Below are 7,521 nucleotides of genomic sequence, written 5' to 3'. Positions count from 1 at the left end.
GAGGAGGAGGAGAGGGTGGAAGAGGAGGAGGAGGAGGAGGAGGAGGAGAGGATAGAAGAGGAGGAGGAGAGGGTGGAAGAGGAGGAGGAGGAGGAGGAGAGGGTGGAAGAGGAGGAGGAGGAGGAGGAGGAGAGGGTGGAAGAGGAGGAGGAGGAGATTCTGAATGGGTCCCATGCAGAGACCCGAAGGTGATGTGCATTAGTTATTATGTTTCTTGCTGCTGTGACAAACATCTGATAGAAGCCACTTAAGAAAGGAAGGTTTATTTTAGCTCACAGTGCAAAGGTGCAGTCCACCATGGTGGGGAAGACATGGAGGCAGGAGCATGAGGCAGCCAGCCACCGCATCCACAATCAGAAAGCAGAAGATGACTCCTCATTCCCTTTAGCCTTTCCACCCCAGCCTAGGGAATGGTGCCGCCCATTTGTGGGGTGGGAGATGCTGCTGTGCTCCATTAAACCTTTCTCGAAAAACCCTCACAGACATGCTCGGAAGCTTGTTTCCATGGTGATTCTAAAGTTTATCAGGTTGACAATGAAGATTCACCATCGCAGATGGCTATGTCAACTGTCCTAATCAACACACCACATGCCTGTGTTGGAATGTCACACTACCCCCAAATATGTACAGTTACTGGTTATCGCTTAAGAGAAAAACAGTAAACCAGGGTCATAGCTCATTGACTGCCGGCTCACCTAGCTCATGCACAGCCTGGTTCCATCCGCAGTGTCACAAAAGTGTATGAATTATTTTAATTAAAGATTTAAAATTATACAGTTTCAAAAATAAACAAACCAAAGTTGTAAGGATGTTCCAGATTGTGTTGTATTTATATTTATACAACTAAAAGTCACCCAAAGAGCATCTGTAATCCCCGGGACTTGGGAGGTGAGGCAAGAGGATTGAAAGTTCTAGCTAATCTGGGCCACATAGAAAGCCCCTGTCTGAAAAATAAAACAAAGCAATAAAACGTTTCAACCTTGCATTCATGAAGGAACAGTGCTCAAGGTCTGTGAAAACTATGCTGAGACCCCAAAGTGGGTCACAGGGTTTCTGGTACTTTGGGGACTTTGGGGGGACTATTTCCACACTTGTGGCCTTTCCCCCACCTTGTGGTGTCAGTGGAGGGGTGTTGGATCCTCCTCTGTCCTCTAGGGAACAGAACCTTAGTCCCAGAAAGGCTGCGAGCAGGCGGGACAATTTCTGCTCTCCTCCAGCTCCCGGGGAAAATGCAGCTGATGTAGGAAAACAAGCCATTTGGAAAATTCCTTCACATTCTAGCTCACTGTGGGCTTTCAGTAAGATCCACGTGGCATGAAGAGACACCTGTCCGTTTCCCTGGAAATAACCAGCTGTGTGAATTCAGCAACAGCCTATTTTGTTACATAACGAAAAAAGGAACTTTGGGGATAAAGTAAAAACTAACAAGGACTTGAAAGCTAGGATTTGGGCAATGTTTTAAAGGTGAGCCATGGGGCCAAGCACAGGGTCTGGGGAAAGGGAGAGGTTTGGTCACCACTGAGCAGGGGGGCTCAAACTCTGGATCTCGAGGGTTCCCCCTTCATTGCAGACACCCCCAGCCTGAGGAACTAGGTGGGAAGGAAAGAGTGGCTACCTCCATCCATCATGGAGCTTGGGAACTAGAACATTCTCTGGTTCCACTCTAACTCATCCGAGAAGGTGAAGCCTTCATCTCACCCCCGATCTGAGGGGATATTTATGAGTCCACTCCTGCCTGTGACTGACAAGTCTGTCTTCCATGTTCAGTCCCCACCTTCCCTGGGTAAGGGCCTTACAGTCACACGTCCCTCTGTTCTGTGCTTTGGCGCTTAGTCTGCTTTGGAGATTGGTGGGTTCATGGTGGTTTTAGATCTTGCTGTAGCCTCCCCCAGACAGGATGAGTTCCCTGGGAGCCTAATTCCACTCTTTACCTCACCCATCAAAACTCAGGCTGTAGGAACCACCAATCCATGACTCCCACTAGCTTGAGCCTTACCTTGCCGTAGCTCACTGGGTCTTTTGCCCATGCCTCAGAGGGCAAGTAGTTAGGTAGATTTTTGTGGCTCCCAGTTGCAGAGAGTGACACACAGGGTGGCTCATGGCATATCCCAGCACCCAAGAGGCTGGGGCAGAAGGATCATGAGGTTGGGGCAGGTCTGGACTACATAGTGAGACATAGTGTCTCAGAAAGAGAGACGGGGAGGAAGAGGAGGAGAAAGAGCAATGCTGTGTTTGTTATTTCCCTGTTGCTGTGACAAGCCCTGACAGAAGTGCTTGCATGGTGAAGGCTCATTTTGGCTCACAGCTCCAGAGGGATTTCAGCCCATCATAGCGGGATGAGGGAGTAGGGGGTTGGGGGGATGGGGAGGTGGGGAGAGGCACGCTCTATCCACGGTAACAGGAGTATGTGGCAATGCTGTTCATTCACATCATGACGGCCCAGGAAACAGAGATGACAGGTCAGAACCTAGGTCAGGCATAACCCTCCCAGGCTCCTGGTGACCAGCTTCTGCCATCCAGTCCCTACCCCCTAAAGTTTCCATAGCCTTGAAAATCATGCCACAGTATGGGAGCCAAGCACTTAAAACATAAGCCTGCGAGGGACACTGGAGATTTAAACCATAGCAATGCAGAGGATCTAAGTCATATAAATGAATATTTGCATATTATTAAAATTATTTTGGTTGAAGGTGATAAGGGCCTAATTAAATCAGATGAAGGAAGAGAGGGTGGTGATAGAAATTAGTTTGTTCAGTAACTGGAAGTAGGAGCTGGCCAGGCATGGGGCACAGCCATGTTCAGGCCCTTAGGGTATCACCTGCGTTAGCAGTCATTCTCCGACTCTGTCAGTATGGAGAGAAGGCTTGTCATGAGACTCCAGACTCATGGAACTCCCAGAGGTAGGAAGGCCTGCTCCTGGAGTTCTCTCCATGCTGTGGGCTTAACACTTGGACCAGCAGGGTCTGGGCCTTGGTAGGCTCAAAGAAATTTGCTGACAGCAAATCCAGATGGATTGTTAAGTCAGAGGACTGACAGAGGCTCTGAGGTGGAGCCAAGGGACTTAGGCTTCTAGGAATAAGCAGTTCCTTCACTAAAAACTATGAACGTTTTCATTCCTATGACAAAATACTAGGGAAAAATAATTTAAAAGAGAAAGGTATTGCCACGCAACACTGCCCCGTCTGCGCTCTATGTATGTGCTAGAACCCAGTTCGTGAGCTTCGGGTAAGGGGCTGGAGGTTGAGAAAAACACATGCAGAGACAGACTGACACACAGACCTTCAAACACTGATACCAAAGCCCCTCTTTAATAGCACCATGGAGGCTTAAATACATTGCAGTCAATGGCCAACAGGTGAAAATCCCATCCTCTAATCCTCTAAGCTAGGCACAGCTTCTAGTAACTTCAATTAGAAGGTTCTAGCAGGGAAGAGCAGCTGAAAGCCAGGACTCATTAGTCCCAACAGGTATATTTTGGTTCTGGTTTCCAGTAGATTCTGGCTATGTTCTGGCTGGTTCTATTGTTTCTGTCCTGTGTAAAGCACAGCATCATGGCGCAAGGGCATGCTGTAACAGGGCCAATCTCATTATGGTGGCCAGGGATGGGAGAAAGCCAGCCAGCCAGACACACAGAGGGACAGACAGACAGAGACACAGCGAGAGAAAGGGTAAGAGAAAAGGAGATAGGGAGGGATGGAGGAAGGGAGGTGGGGAGGCCAGGGCAAGACACAGCCTCCGGGAACACACCCACACTGACCTATTTCCTCTAGTCAGGCCCTATTCCGAAGTTTCCAGCAACTCCCCCAGGTGAATATAAGCCTGTGGGGACAGCTGATGTTCAAACCATAACATCCCACACTTGGTCCCAAGGATTTGTGGCCATCTCATAATGAAAGAGGCATTTGTTCTACGTTCAAAAGTCCCCAAAGTGTTAACACTCCCAGCATTGCTCAAAAGTTGAAGTCTCAAGTCTCTTCTGAGACTCAAGAACTCTTAGCAGCGGGTAAGAGTTTTAAAACCCAACTAAGCGAGCCATAAAGAACTAGTCACGCACTCTTGAGAGGCCATGCATCAGAGCACACATTCCTGCTCCCAAACGGGAGTTATGGGAAAACGACAGGCAACAACTGGCCCAAGGAAAGGCTGAAAGCCAGCAGCCCGTGCTGATTCCTGTAGCTCTGTGTATGGCACCTGGGACACGCGGTGGCCTGATGCAGGTTCTGAAGACCTGGGGTAGCATCAGCACCCCTACCACCACGCAGGCTGCGGCCCATTTAGCTTCTCTCCTGGGTTGCTTCTGTGTTTGGCCTCCTCAGCTGACGCTACATGCTTCTGGCATCTCCAACTTCCCTGTGGTCTCCCTTGGCAGCCCCACAACGCCAGCCTCATCCCCACCCCCACCCCTACAGTTTCACAAACCGCTCTCTCAGGGGCTGCCTTCAGCAAATCTGGCTCAGCTGCACAATGCCTGCCTTTCTGGGCCATCCTTTGAAAGCTGGGTGGAAGCCTGCATGTCCCTGCCACCCTGCATGTTCTGTACGTCTCAAAGCTAGCACAGCGTGCATGAAACCAGGGTCTGTCAGCCCTTGAATGGTGGCCAGGCCACCTTGGAATGGCAGCAGAGCGCCTGGGTCCTGACCTGGGAACATGCCTTGCAGTGCCTTCTCCTTAAGGGGTAGCCTTTTAGACCCCCTGAAAGTGGGTAGGGTCCTGCCAGTTTCACAGGACACCTTGCGAAGCACCTGCCTTTTCTGTTAGCGTGTGTCAAGCTGTACGCAGTCTGGGTTTCGTTAGGCCATCTCCAGACACACACACACATAACGTGTGGATCATACTCACCGTTCAATACATCCATGGATTTTTTTTAATGGTGTCATTCTCTTTAACAACTATATCCTCTATGTCAACAGCATTAAGTGTGATCCTTTTCAGACCGAACAAGAAGCCTTCCGGACTTCTCTGCCCTTTGCTCCTAACAATCACTATAAACTTGTTTAAAGTCACATTCTGAATGCCAGGGCGCCTTAAAGTGTGTTGTGTCCCCCCCGTACCCCCCCTGTATCCCCTATGTCCCCCTCCCTGTGTCATCCCCCCTGTCCCCCACCCCCAGATTACTCAGTCCGCTGCCTTTAGCCTTAGATTTCCACAGGGTCTCAGGCATGGAAACATGTTGGCAAGTTCTTTGCCACAATGCAACATGATATCATCTAGCCCGGTTCCCCCAAAAACGTTTGTTTCTAAATGAAAGTTCAACAGTATCGCTTGTCTGCATTCCCAGCTCTGTGCTGGTCCTCTGCGCTCCCACCAGAGTCCCTCACTAAACTAAGCTCACAGCCAGGTTCAAGGGCTTCTCTAGCCTGAATCTTCCAATTTCCAAACTTCTGAAATCCAATTGCAAGAGCTTCTCAAGCACGTGTGGGGTAACCGCAGCAGTGACCCCGCTACTCAGGCACCAATATTCTGAGTATTAGTTAGACTTTACATCACTGTGGCAGAATACCCCAGAGGAGCAGCTTAAAGCTTGTTTTGGATCCTGGTGTCTGAGGGTCCAGCATGGGTCAGCTGGTCCAGACCTGGGGTTAGGCAGGGCAGCATGGGAGCCCAGCTGCTCACCTCATGGAGGCCAGGAGGCAGAGAACAGGAGATAGAGGGGGTCAGGGCAATGCATAACCCTCAAGGACATGTAGCACCACCTCCTAAAGTTTCTAGAACCTTCCAAAATAGCACCACCAGCTGGTGGATCAAGTCCTCAACATAAGAGCCTATAAGGCCCATTTCATACACTAGCTTTAGATAGTCCCTAAACTGAGGGTTCTTGGAAGTCAATCCCAGGATGCTTGTGGGAAGGAGGCAGAAGTGTGGAGAAGCTGGTCAGGAGGACCAAAGCAAGGAAAGGGAGCACAGATGAGCAGGTGACCATTGCTGGCCACTAGGTTCATAGGAGGCTTCAGAGCCCAGCCAGAACTGCTTGCTCCAAAGTTGGTCCCATCCAGCATCGGCTTAGGGTCCCTCCTGCAAGATGAGATTCCGATCGTCTCTCACCTAGGAGACCAAGGACTTAAGGAAGGAAGCCCCCCAGGTAACCTAAAATTGTAGGAGGCCTGTGGCCTGGGCCGTGGAGACAAGGCTTAGGGGCTGCTGTGGACTGCCACAGAAAGTCACGTAAAGACTAGTGTATGACACTAACCAATGCAACTCTGGTGCAAACCACACAGACGCTTCAGTCCTTTCTGGACTGTTCTAACAAGGTTGTTGAGTGAGAAGGTCATCATGACCCTGTGTCTCACTCCTGCCAGGCTTGCTCCAGCTGTTCTGGTGACCAGACCCAGCCACTTCATCTCATCTGCATAAGCTTGTGACAGTGCCAGGGGCAGGGGCTCCTGAATGAGACACTTCTAATACAGGGGAAAGCTTAGGATTTAGAGCAGCCCCTCCCACTCCCGTCAAATTGTTTATTTCCTAACAGGGTCTAGTGGGCAGTCAAGCTGACCCCCGTTCTCAGCTGTGCCTTGGTTAGGGACACTGAAGTCAACAATATCACTAGAGGAGGGGAGGGCCAAGACAGCTCCCCTGTTTGGCACAAGGACCTAAGGGTCTACAGGAAGCATTGTTAGGCCTGCACATCCAGGGCCCCCTTTGAGTGTGGAACTGTTGTAGGCTTTGCCTCTGCAGGGACCCTTCTGGCCCGTCTGTGCCCTGAGATCGTGGTCCCAGCCAAGCTCTCTACACACAGCCCTGCAGACATGGCCATGACTGCTCTCCTCTCTGAACCTAGGTGTGCAGGGGCAGTACGCGTCTGCTTCTGCCTGGGATCTTAATTCTGACTCTAAGCATCCATACCCCAGGGCTGGCAGAAGAGTCAACTTTGGAAATGTTCAGGCTCTTCACCCTATTGCCCTTGGTGTCTCACCATGGTTTTATAGTCTTATGTGATACCAGGCAAAGCTCAACAGGGTTTGGTCTTGGTAATAATCCTCTTCTTCATATAGGCCACAGTTCCCAGTCTTCTGGGGACTAGAATGTTCCAGAATTCATCCCTTTTTGGATTTAGAAGGTAACATAGATTGCCCATTCCATAGCACCCAGAAGGAACCTGGCAGCATCCTGGACTTACGTGCCCACATTTCCACACAATAAGAGGACATGCCCCTGTGGGCAGCAGTGGTATCTGTGAGTTCAAGCCAAGTCATGTCTGTGGCCAAATGAGTTCTAGAAAAACTCCCAGGTTTCAGAACTCCTGGGAATTGTAAAACACAGTGCAGGAAATTGGAGTCAGCCTGGTATGGTGACTTAGACCTGTAACAGCAGCCAGGAAGCCAAAGCAGGAAGACTGTGAGTTCAAGGCCAACCTGGGCTCCTCGGTGAGCTCTAGGCCAGCTTGGACTACATAGCAAGGTCCTATCCAGTCAGTAGTTTCCATTTGTTTGATCCTACTGTTGCTAGCCAGGTGCTGTGACGTTGCTATTTTACAGCTGAGAAAAGTGAGACATGGACCCCGTCAGCCACGCTAGCCCCGACAGC

General features: G+C 50.3%; 1 protein-coding gene across 2 annotated transcripts in view; it reads left to right on the top strand.

Annotated features, from left to right (window-relative positions):
• Positions 1-7,521, top strand: part of Gsg1l (GSG1 like) — a 191,676-nt gene that overhangs the window by 122,263 nt on the left and 61,892 nt on the right. The gene's annotated exons all lie outside the window — the stretch shown is intronic.

Source organism: Alexandromys fortis, unplaced genomic scaffold (genome assembly GCF_014885135.2).
Source record: "Alexandromys fortis isolate MF-2015 unplaced genomic scaffold, M_Fortis_MF-2015_v1.1 scaffold_199, whole genome shotgun sequence".
NCBI lineage: Eukaryota > Metazoa > Chordata > Mammalia > Rodentia > Cricetidae > Alexandromys > Alexandromys fortis.
Note: the sequence above shows the minus strand (reverse complement) of the source record. Positions and strands in the feature narration are given on the sequence as shown.